Here is a 12,500-nt window from a genome sequence, read left to right as displayed (position 1 = left end):
GCTACACGGCCACGGGCAGGGCTTCACCCCCATCGACGTGCTTCGCTTCAGTCAGCAGTAGGTTCATAGAAGGGCCTCAAACACACACACACTTTCGCATCGGCAGATCGCCGCAGCATAACCGCTGTTGATCCAACAGCCTACTTGAGACGAAAGACAAGAGCCCGGCGCGCGTACTCGCGCAGCTCTCCAAAACCACTCGGCCAGTGCCAGGGACGGCTCCCTGCGCCGGCGCCACAACAAGTCTACTTGAGGCGGAAGACGAAGCCAGCAAGGGCCTGGCCGCAAGTGCGTTCGAAACCGGGACTACAGTCCCTCGTCTGTCCGTACTTCCTCTTTCGACGTGCGGCGCCTTCCCAAAGCGCACAAGTCCGCTAACCGCAGAACGCTTCCGACGTAGCAAAGCCGCGTTTCCTTCGGTACTTCGCAGCAACGCCGCCTTTCCCTCGGCGGCGGGCGAATAGCCTGCAGACGTCGTCGCATTAAACCGCGATCTCGACACCTCGCGCGTCACGAGCAGGAGCCGACCGGCAGCCTCCGGCCCTTTCGGACTCGGTGGCATTTGCCGCGGAGGACGGGAGAGCACTTTAGGCCACGGTTCCTTCCGTACTTGGCAGCCGCACCCTCATACCGACAGTTCCATGACCGACCGAGCGCCACACCGTTCCTTTAGTACTTGGGTGGCAACAAAGTCGGGTCGTTACTCCATACTCGCCGCAGGAAGCGACCGGCAGCCGCCAGCCTTTTCAGACTCGGCAGCGTTTGCCGCGGAGGACGGGAGAGCGCTCGCACCACGGTTCCGTGTGTGTACTAAGCGGCAGCGGCATTAGCTCTCGACCGTCAGTTCCTTGACCGACCGCACGCTTCGCCGTTCCCCTCGTACTGGGCAAAGCAGCAGGTCGGGTCGTCTTACTCCCATTCCGCGCAAGAGCGCCAAAGCGGACAGAAAGCCCACCCAGTGTGCGTTACGCCGTTTCTACCCGCGGGCGCGGCCAAGCCAACCGTCCAAGGTTGCAGCCGGCGTCCACTGGGCGCAACAAATTTGGCACGGGGCGCCCCTCAAAATTCAGGCAGTCCCCGGCATGTTCGGGTATAGCCGTCCCCGCGTCCAAGCGGGGCCAGCGGCGGAAAGCGTCGGGCGCAGCGAGCTGCTTCACCCACACGGGGTAGAAACAATGGCGCTCGCCACCCTTCACAATCCGGTAATGATCCTTCCGCAGGTTCACCTACGGAAACCTTGTTACGACTTTTACTTCCTCTAAATGATCAAGTTTGGTCATCTTTCCAACAGACCGGCGCAACCGAAAGGCCGCGCCGGACATCGGTCCGAAGACCTCACTAAATCATTCAATCGGTAGTAGCGACGGGCGGTGTGTACAAAGGGCAGGGACGTAATCAACGCGAGCTTATGACTCGCGCTTACTGGGAATTCCTCGTTCAAGGGGAACAATTGCAAGCCCCTATCCCAATCACGAAAGAAGTTCCACGGGTTACCCAGTCCTTTCAGACAGGGATAAAGACACGCTGCTTCCTTCAGTGTAGCGCGCGTGCGGCCCCGGACATCTAAGGGCATCACAGACCTGTTATTGCTCTGTTTCGTGCGGCTAGGAGCCGCTTGTCCCTCTAAGAAGGTTGTAAGGTGCTGGGAACCCCGCACCTATTTAATAGGCTAGAGTCTCGTTCGTTATCGGAATTAACCAGACAAATCGCTCCACCAACTAAGAACGGCCATGCACCACCATCCACCGAATCAAGAAAGAGCTCTCAATCTGTCAATCCTCCCAGTGTCCGGGCCGGGTAAGTTTTCCCGTGTTGAGTCAAATTAAGCCGCAGGCTCCACTCCTGGTGGTGCCCTTCCGTCAATTCCTTTAAGTTTCAGCTTTGCAACCATACTTCCCCCGGAACCCAAACACTTTGGTTTCCCGGAAGCTGCCCGCCGAGTCATTTGAGTAACTCAGGCGGATCGCTGGTTGGCATCGTTTATGGTCAGAACTAGGGCGGTATCTGATCGCCTTCGAACCTCTGACTTTCGTTCTTGATCAAAGAAAACATTCTTGGCAAATGCTTTCGCAGTAGTTCGTCTTGCGACGGTCCAAGAATTTCACCTCTAGCGCCGCAATACGAATGCCCCCGTCTGTCCCTCTTAATCATTACCTCGTATTCCAAAAACCAACAGAACAGAAACGAGGTCTTGTTCTATTATTCCATGCAAGTTTATTCAGGCGACTCGCCTGCGTTGAGCACTCTAATTTTTTCAAAGTAAAAGCACCGGCCTTCTCGAGGCACACAATGAAGTGCACCAAGAAAGGACCGGCATGATGTTCAGTCCGAGCCGTCGCATCGGGTAGATGCACTACTCGTCTGGAACTGAGATCCAACTACGAGCTTTTTAACCGCAGCAGCTTTAGTATACGCTATTGGAGCTGGAATTACCGCGGCTGCTGGCACCAGACTTGCCCTCCAATTGATCCTCGTTAAAGGATTTAGAGTGTACTCATTTCAATTACGGGGCCTCAAAAGAGTCCCGTATTGTTATTTTTCGTCACTACCTCCCCGTGCCGGGAGTGGGTAATTTGCGCGCCTGCTGCCTTCCTTGGATGTGGTAGCCGTTTCTCAGGCTCCCTCTCCGGAATCGAACCCTGATTCTCCGTTACCCGTAACAACCATGGTAAGCAAGTAACCTACCATCGAAAGTTGATAAGGCAGACACTTGAAAGAAACGTCGCCGGCTCGTGGCCATGCGATCAGCACAAAGTTATCCAGAGTCACCACACAATACGGGCCGAAACCCGATCGATCTTGGTCTAATAAAAGCACCCGTCGCCCAAAGGGCTTCAGGCTCACTGCATGTATTAGCTCTAGAATTGCCACAGTTATCCAAGTAGGAAGAAACGATCTAAGGAACCATAACTGATTTAATGAGCCATTCGCGGTTTCGCCTTATTTCGGCATGTACTTAGACATGCATGGCTTAATCTTTGAGACAAGCATATGATTACTGGCAGGATCAACCAGGTAATCGTTCAACTGCGCGTCCAGCCTTTCAAGCAGGCCGGACGCCGTTTTTGCGATGCCGAGGCCACCTTCAGGCGCCCCAACACGCTTCGTTCTCGCAAAGGGTAGCACTTTGCACAGTCCGAGACGACGGCGTTCGAGCTCGCTACGGCGCCCTCCCCGCAGGGCCGGGTATCGCCACGCGGCAAGAAGCACGCAACATTCTCGATAGACCGGTTGTGTCGACTCGATCGCGGCTTGCGGTTTCTCTCGAGCCCGCAGCACTGGTGGACCGACCGACACTTGCAACGTAGCCGAGACGGCAAAGCCGCTAGGCGACGGGTCACGCCCGCGCCTTCGGCGCTTTCGTATTTGATTCGTCCGAGGACGATGCGGAACACACTTCGATATCGTGGAAAAAGCGTCGTCCGACAACCAGCCCCTAACGCATCAAGCGGATGAGGCTGCAGACGTCAGCTGTGGGATCCACGGGAGCGATACCGGGGACACGCTTGACGGGCACGAAGCCCGCCGCATATCAAACACCCAGGTCGCTTTGGGGGCGACTGCTCTCTGGGACCCCCATATAATAGCAGCGATAAGTACCCAGACCTCCATGGGGCCGTACTCGTGCCACTTTCGACGAGCGTTTGGCGAAAATCGTGCCGCCTCGTAACGCCGCGAGCAAGATTGAAAGCTTACGTCGGCAGCACAATGCCGAAGTCGTGAAAGCGCAGCGCGTCTACCGAATGCGCGAACGGCAATTTCTCGCTAATGGCCAGTACGGTTTCCTGCACAATTGCCTTTCTGTCGCCCTACGGGGCCCCCGGCCGATCGATTCGAGGCACGCTAGCACGGCCCCTTCGCCATTTCCGAGCACGAGTGCGAACAGTGCGGGCGGCGTGCTCGACGCCCCGGCTGACGTCGTTTCGGACTTTGTCTCTTCGCGTGCTCGCGGCAACGCCGCGGCCAACGACGACGTCTGCGCGGTTCTTTGCCGGTTCCCGGCGTGCTATAGTGCAGCCCTCTGCAGGGTGACACCGGCTCCGTCGTGGCCGTGCGGCGGCTTGTACGCAAAAGTTGCGTCAAAGGCGTCGCGCTCGCGCCGCCCCGGCACACGCGGTTTCGGACTTTGTCTCTTCCAGCGCTCGCGTAGTCGTGGGCACGATTGTCGACTTCGGAACGGTGCGCGGACACCGCCACGAGCACGCGCAAGACGAAAATCGCACTACGGTACAATGTCGGCCGGGGCCCTACGGCCCCTTACAGTAGCAGCGATAAGTGCCCAGACCTCCATGGGGCCGTACTCGTGCGACGCGGCGGCGTACTGCGCCGAGCCGAGCGCCAATATTTGGCTTTTGCAGGGCGGATTCGAGCTCTGGCGATTGCCGCGGTACCGCCGCTCACCGATTCAAGGCACGCTAGCGCGGCCCCTTCGCCATTTCCGAGCACGCGTGCGAACAGTGCGGGCGGCGTGCTCGACGCCCCGGCTGACGTCGTTTCGGACTTTGTCTCTTCGCGTGCTCGCGGCAACGCCGCGGCCAACGACGACGTCTGCGCGGTTCTTTGCCGGTTCCCGGCGTGCTATAGTGCAGCCCTCTGCAGGGTGACACCGGCTCCGTCGTGGCCGTGCGGCGGCTTGTACGCAAAAGTTGCGTCAAAGGCGTCGCGCTCGCGCCGCCCCGGCACACGCGGTTTCGGACTTTGTCTCTTCCAGCGCTCGCGTAGTCGTGGGCACGATTGTCGACGTCGGAACGGTGCGCGGACTACGCCACGAGCACGCGCAAGCCGAAAATCGCACTACGGTACAATGTCGGCCGGGGCCGTACGGCCCCTTACAGTAGCAGCGATAAGTGCCCAGACCTCCATGGGGCCGTACTCGTGCGACGCGGCCGCGTACTGCGCCGAGCCGAGCGCCAATATTTGGCTTTTGCAGGGCGGATTCGAGCTCTGGCGATCGCCGCGGTACCGCCGCTCACCGATTCAAGGCACGCTAGCGCGGCCCCTTCGCCATTTCCGAGCACGCGTGCGAACAGTGCGGGCGGCGTGCTCGACGCCCCGGCTGACGTCGTTTCGGACTTTGTCTCTTCGCGTGCTCGCGGCAACGCCGCGGCCAACGACGACGTCTGCGCGGTTCTTTGCCGGTTCCCGGCGTGCTATAGTGCAGCCCTCTGCAGGGTGACACCGGCTCCGTCGTGGCCGTGCGGCGGCTTGTACGCAAAAGTTGCGTCAAAGGCGTCGCGCTCGCGCCGCCCCGGCACACGCGGTTTCGGACTTTGTCTCTTCCAGCGCTCGCAACCATGTCGGGGCCGACGCCGACGACTGCGTGGTGTTTCAACGATTGCCGGCGTGACACAATGCAGCTGCGTGCGGGATGCCAGCGATTCCGTCGTGTCCGTGCGGCGGCTTGTACGCAAAAGTTGCGTCAAAGGCGTCGCGCTCGCGCCGCCCCGGCACACGCGGTTTCGGACTTTGTCTCTTCCAGCGCTCGCGTAGTCGTGGGCACGATTGTCGACGTCGGAACGGTGCGCGGACTACGCCACGAGCACGCGCAAGCCGAAAATCGCACTACGGTACAATGTCGGCCGGGGCCGTACGGCCCCTTACAGTAGCAGCGATAAGTGCCCAGACCTCCATGGGGCCGTACTCGTGCGACGCGGCGGCGTACTGCGCCGAGCCGAGCGCCAATATTTGGCTTTTGCAGGGCGGATTCGAGCTCTGGCGATCGCCGCGGTACCGCCGCTCACCGATTCAAGGCACGCTAGCGCGGCCCCTTCGCCATTTCCGAGCACGCGTGCGAACAGTGCGGGCGGCGTGCTCGACGCCCCGGCTGACGTCGTTTCGGACTTTGTCTCTTCGCGTGCTCGCGGCAACGCCGCGGCCAACGACGACGTCTGCGCGGTTCTTTGCCGGTTCCCGGCGTGCTATAGTGCAGCCCTCTGCAGGGTGACACCGGCTCCGTCGTGGCCGTGCGGCGGCTTGTACGCAAAAGTTGCGTCAAAGGCGTCGCGCTCGCGCCGCCCCGGCACACGCGGTTTCGGACTTTGTCTCTTCCAGCGCTCGCGTAGTCGTGGGCACGATTGTCGACTTCGGAACGGTGCGCGGACACCGCCACGAGCACGCGCAAGACGAAAATCGCACTACGGTACAATGTCGGCCGGGGCCGTACGGCCCCTTACAGTAGCAGCGATAAGTGCCCAGACCTCCATGGGGCCGTACTCGTGCGACGCGGCGGCGTACTGCGCCGAGCCGAGCGCCTATATTTGGCTTTTGCAGGGCGGATTCGAGCTCTGGCGATTGCCGCGGTACCGCCGCTCACCGATTCAAGGCACGCTAGCGCGGCCCCTTCGCCATTTCCGAGCACGCGTGCGAACAGTGCGGGCGGCGTGCTCGACGCCCCGGCTGACGTCGTTTCGGACTTTGTCTCTTCGCGTGCTCGCGGCAACGCCGCGGCCAACGACGACGTCTGCGCGGTTCTTTGCCGGTTCCCGGCGTGCTATAGTGCAGCCCTCTGCAGGGTGACACCGGCTCCGTCGTGTCCGTGCGGCGGCTTGTACGCAAAAGTTGCGTCAAAGGCGTCGCGCTCGCGCCGCCCCGGCACACGCGGTTTCGGACTTTGTCTCTTCCAGCGCTCGCAACCATGTCGGGGCCGACGCCGACGACTGCGTGGTGTTTCAACGATTGCCGGCGTGACACAATGCAGCTGCGTGCGGGATGCCAGCGATTCCGTCGTGGCGGTGCGGCGGCTTGTACGCAAAAGTTGCGTCAAAGGCGTCGCGCTCGCACCGCCCCGGCACACGTGGTTTCGGACTTTGTCTCTTCGAGCGCTCGCAGCGATGTCGAGGCGATCGCTTACGTCTGCACGGTTTCCGGTGTGCTACAATGCAGCAGTCTGCCGCACTACACCTCTTGGTTGCCGAGGCCAGCACGGCAATTTACTGAAGCGAGCGCATTGCGCCCAGGCGGCAGCGGACTTTGTGCTTTCGGGAGTGCTCTTGCTGTAAAATTTGAACGGCTGCAGCTGCGCGAAGCAAGTGTACCTATTTTCACTCTCTCTCTGTCTGCCTTTGAGGCGACTGTAATTTCACTTTAAACGCAACTGGAGGCGGGAGCAACCTGATGAGAGTAGGTGGACTTCGGTACATGTTGTAATTTAGAAATTGCTTTCAAGCTTTGAGGACATACACCTTCGCGCCATCTGCTTTCCCCGTCTCTTTGGCACTTTATAGTATGTGCTGCATGCTCTGCATTCCAAAGAAACACGCCTGTGTCTCTCCCTCTCTCACGTTCTTCTTCTTTTTGTAGCTGCTGTTGTAGAAGATGCTATGCTCTTTAATCGCTGTAACATAGAGTGCTTGCACAAGCCAACAACTGTTGCGCGTTTTTTTTTTTTTTTTTTCTCTTCCCAAGACGTTTCTGCCATTATTCACTAACTCTCGTTCTTAGTATGCAATGGAGCGTTAGCTCGCGCCATCTACCTTTCTTTCTGTATTGCAAAGTCCGCAGGTTTTCCTAGTTCCGTACACAGATGGCGCTAATGCGTTTTGGCGCCAGGTTCGAACGACCTCGCTGTACTCGTGTTTCCCATTTGAATGTTTCAAAGGGGTTTGCGACAGGGGGTGGTTCTTGTGCAAGGCTGAGCTTTCCAGCTGCGTTTAAGCTATGCTAGCATGTGTGCGTATATATATATATATATATATATAAATACACAAACACACACACACACACACACACACACACATGCATATATACATACACACACACGGTAATGGTAAAGATGATGAGGTAGCACTTTTTTTTTTTTTTTTACAATGCCTGTGTTTCAGATGGCGATCTTTCTCCCCTCTATGTTTCCGGTGGGAAGGAGTGTGCAGCGTTTTCTATATTTATTTTGTCATTCACTTCTATGTTGCTCGTCTTCGTACATGGGGCATGCTACCTAATTCTACCGGTCGAATCGACACGTTGCGATCCGTCCCGGCCTGTGCCGTATCAAAATTTTCAGTGGGCCTTGCGGTAAATAAAAAGAAATGAAGGAAATGCGCGTAGTATATTACAATTGCACACGGGCTTGAAACGAAGCCCTCAAGGAAGGTCACCTTGAGCGGTCGCATTCAGACGGAAGTAAGCATTCCCCTGGCGCGTTTTTTTCCGCTCGCCTGTTCCGTTTTCTACGAGGTTGCCTTGGTTGGTTTCGCGTTACAAGCAAGCTTGCACTCGGGTCTCGTTTCTACGCGACAGCGTTTCGTTAACAGCGAAAGACTGAGGCGTTGCGAGTTCATCCGTGAGATAGGGAGCGTTGAGTCTGTACACAGGCTGAATTTTATAATATTGCCCACGCTGTTGCTGAGGTTACCCATGTCGGCAGGGCGCCCACAAGGCAGTAGTACAATGAAGTGAAGTGAAGGACATCGCTTCTCGGCCTTTTGGCTAAGATCAAAGTGTAGTATCTGTTCTTATCAGCTTAATATCTGATACGGGTTCTATATGGACCCACGATATTAAACCTATTTTTGGAAGTTGGCGGAGTGCTTGAAGCCTGCTTCACCTCCGCCGCAGGTCGGCCCGGTATTGCACTACCTCCGGGATCGGCCCCGCTCACTTAGGTGAGACTTCATTCAATCAAAATGAAGAGCACAAGCTCAACGCGAGCAGTGACTTGACACGCACCATTCCTATACTACACGCAACGATGCCGGTTCGCGGACCACGAGAGTAATTAAACTGCCACTCCATCTGTGTGTAGCGTCGCACTTGTTGCGTCGCAAATGGGACAGCCGCTCCAGCAAATTTCTAGTTATGGGCTTCGAGAAAAATTAATGAAAGCAAAAGAAAGAACCAGAATTCCTATTTGTCCGATGTCTCTGAATGATTGTCTCCTGTAAAGAGCCACTTGGGGGGATGGGGGGTAGGATTAGCCGTGGGGTTCGCAATCAATATGAATCCCACTCAAAGCCAACACTGGATTTTGGAGTTCACTATCGCTTGGATCCGTAAACCACCGCGGCCACGCAAGCTCGCCCTGCCGCCGAAATCCGCTGCCCAAGTGGAAGAAAGATTCCCTATGAAAGAAAAATAGAGTGCCCGATTTCTGGCAACTACTGTGCAGCCTTTGTGTACACATTTTCGCAGCAGTGGGACCGAGCGCCTCGAAAACAAACTTGTCGTATGCCCAAATGTGGCGAAATATATTCAAGGGTTAAAAGGTGCCTCATCTTTCTAACCTGTATGTTACGAAGACCTGTTGCTACCTTTTCATCATGAACATCATCATCATCATCATCCTGGCTACGCCCACTGCAGGGCAAAGGCATCTGCCATGATCCTCCAAGTACCCCGGTCAGGTGCCGATTGTCGCCATGTAGTCCCTAATCTAATCTGCCCTCCTAACTTTCTGCCACCCCCTGCTACGCTTCCCTCCTCTTGGAATTCAGTCTGTAACCCTTAATGGCCACCGGTTATCTTCCCCCCAGATTGCATGCCCTGCGCATGCCCATTTGTTTTTCCTGGTTTAAACTTTGGTGTCATTAACGAGCGTTTCTTCTCGCACACCCCAATCTGCTCTATTCCGATCCCCCCGTGACGCCACACCCATCATCCTTCTTTCCAGAGCCCGTTGCGTCGCCCTCAGTTACCCTTCGGTAATCCTCAAAGCTTTTTGTTGGGGCACTCGTGGCATCTTTCTCGTTTAATGAAGTCAAATTTTTTTCAGTTTTGGGGGAAAACTCAATGAGCTAGGCGCGATTGTGTCCCTGGCGCCGCTCTCAACAAGATGGCGGCGCCCATGCTTTTTGCCTGCAGGTTCGGCCCTACGCAGAACACGCCTGCCGGGCAGTGTAGCCACGTTGAAGGGGCAAAGCGTAGTGCAGTGAAGCGCTTGCTCGGGCGAAAAACGCAAATATGAGCCAAACAGGAATTTCCATTATTGGAAATTCCAGTTCAGTTTGCGCATTGCGTTCGCCTAAGGTAAAGAACACAAATGCGAGTGCCACAGCAGTCAAGTCAAAGCTTAGGATTGCGTATCATTTTTTTTTTTTTTTTTCTTTTCGTGCCTTTTACTCCTGGCCTGCGTGGCCCTAGCGCGCATGCACACGAAAGTAATGAAATGCTGAAAACACGAAATAATGCGGTGCGGCTGTATCATATCTATTTTGTGCGCTTTGTTCTTTGTGGACTACAGCGGTGTGCGTCATGAGAAAGTTTCGGTGCCCTTCTTGGGTGACCAGTGAAGCTATATTTAAAACCACATTGATTTGTACGGTTATTGCTACAAACTGCGTGTGGGTGTTTTTCTTTTTCGCTGCCAACGATGGGTTATCGCAACCGCGATCGGTTCTGCTGCTACGCTAGACGCGTGCTTGCCAACGGTTGGCTCTATACGCGACCCGCGACGCGTGGTCGGCACATTCAAGCAGTCAATTGCAAACCGTTCCAAGAAAAAGGATGTACTCCACTTGCCACCTAGTTCGACGATTGTACTTTCTGACCCTCGAGGAAGCGCCGCCTTCCCACGTTTTCTATAATACGATAAGATTCAGAGCGACCGCGACCACTTGTCTTTGTCAATATCTCGGAAACGCTTTCTTTGTTTTCTTTTTTTTTTTTTAAATCCAGATACTCAGACGCGCCCGTGTTCACGCGCACTTGTTCTCTCCGATAAGCAGGGAAGCTCGGTTGGGGTGGTGTCGGGCCTTGCGCATGCGCTGCTGAGCTCGTCGCTTCGCCGGCCGGTCGATGCTGGCGCGGTACTGGTAATGAACTTCGACGTGCATGGTGAAACGTCACTTTGTATTGCCACTGTAGACTAGCAATGCAATGTGTTTGCGAGCGATTGGATAAATGAGAAAGCGTGCACTGTCTACAGTTCATGCCCCTCTAGAGTAGTGGAAATGTTGCTCCAAGTGTTAGGTTTGTAATTTGCGCCTACGAACATGAACTAAACAAAGAAAATGGTCTGCAGCCGCCTTCGCTTCATAAAATTCCCGTACGAAGAAATTTCCGTGCGCGAATGAGAGAGCAAAAGAGAGAAACCATGTTAAGAAGAATGGCTGCCTTTTACGTGATCTCGCGCATGAAACCAGACGATAGATTAATTTTAGCCGTTCATTTTGATTTGCCGAATGTAAACCGGAACACTTTCTCCACGCGGTCTTCAGATTTGAATGGCAATCAATCACATCCTTTCTTTTTTTTTTTTTTTTCTGTTTCTTTCTATCTGGAACCGAAAGAATTCAGAACGCCATTTCAATCTTAGATTCGATTAGATATCGCGACTGGTATGCTGAAATATCACGCCTTATCTGGTGTTAACCTTCTTGATCACGGCAATAAAAAATCGCCAGTTCCCGAACTTTAATCGCGCCGAAGATGAACCGATATGCTGGATTCTTATTGTCATGATTTTATAGAAAGCGCTGGTTCTATGGCTAGCTTTGAGGAAAAGAAAAACATCGTTCAGGAATGTATAACTCTAAACAACTAAAAAAAAAAATCTGCCGGCAATTGGTACTACAACGAGAGTACTGAGAATACTGGAAAAGATGAAATCCAATCATGCTGAACTGAACTGAGATTATTTCATCAAGACATGCCCCGAAAAACGTGGCCACTTTCAATGATAATTTCAAATGTGATTTCTTTCTTTTTTTTTTTTCTTTTTTTTTTTTTTTACGACGGATAATAATTATCTTTCCAATGGCGGATGTGAAAATTTCAGAGCACGTCATTTTCGAAATCCCAAGGCCCCGGACGCATTCTCTCTTCTTTAAGTATTTTGGTGGTGCACACGGAGGAAAATTTCGCGCACGTAATTTATAAACTAGTAGTTGATTTTCTAGAAGAACACAAAGTGCTGACAAACGGCCAACCAGGACACAATTAAATTGGTATTACGCACGGTTTCGAAGCCGCGGTAACAAAAGGGTAACAAAGGGACGTTCATTTCGTGGTGTCGATTTCACGTCTCTCACAATAAAAAAAAAAAAAATAATAATAATAAAAACTACTGCATAAAATAGGTTTTCCCAAACTGGATGGTTTCGATCAGCTTTTGAACAGCCCTTCCTTAAATTGAGTTGGCGTTGATTGAGCAGGTGCGGGCCTCTGCTGTTTTGGATTTTTGTAAATGGCATCAGTACTGGACAGTCCGTTCACTTGAGGATCAAAGGAGAAACCCCCCAAAAAAATATCATATCGTGGTGAGAGACGTGGCAGATGAGTACAATTATCGGCAGAAAAAAAAAAAGGAAAACCGCCTCGTACTCAGAAGCCGCTCCTCTCACGTGTGAAGCTTCAAACAAATTGTTTTTCTTGAGACGCTCTATAAAGTTATACACAGCTCCTTAAATGCAGCACCCGCACACAAAGCCAAACGTTCCAAGCTGGAAAGAAAGCATGAAATTCGCGGTGCCCGTTTCCTGTGAAACAACGGGCAACAATACGCCAAGTCCGCTACCACGTCAGCCGGGGCGGCCACACCCCGCCCGCGCTTAAGCCACATATGGCGA

General features: G+C 54.2%; 2 non-coding genes across 2 annotated transcripts; one reads left to right on the top strand and one right to left on the bottom strand.

The window, feature by feature from the left end:
- Positions 1 to 1,203: 1,203 nt before the first annotated feature.
- On the bottom strand, positions 1,204 to 3,018 carry LOC140214577 (small subunit ribosomal RNA). Its single transcript, XR_011891514.1, has one exon. It is a non-coding gene; the product is annotated as a small subunit ribosomal RNA (ribosomal RNA).
- Positions 3,019 to 8,404: 5,386 nt separating this feature from the next.
- LOC140214574 (U2 spliceosomal RNA) lies at positions 8,405 to 8,596 on the top strand. The gene has a single exon (XR_011891511.1). It is a non-coding gene; the product is annotated as a U2 spliceosomal RNA (small nuclear RNA).
- The last annotated feature ends 3,904 nt before the right edge of the window (positions 8,597 to 12,500 follow it).

This window comes from Dermacentor andersoni, unplaced genomic scaffold (assembly GCF_023375885.2).
Source record: "Dermacentor andersoni unplaced genomic scaffold, qqDerAnde1_hic_scaffold ctg00000482.1, whole genome shotgun sequence".
Classification (NCBI taxonomy): Eukaryota; Metazoa; Arthropoda; class Arachnida; order Ixodida; family Ixodidae; genus Dermacentor; species Dermacentor andersoni.
Note: the sequence above shows the minus strand (reverse complement) of the source record. Positions and strands in the feature narration are given on the sequence as shown.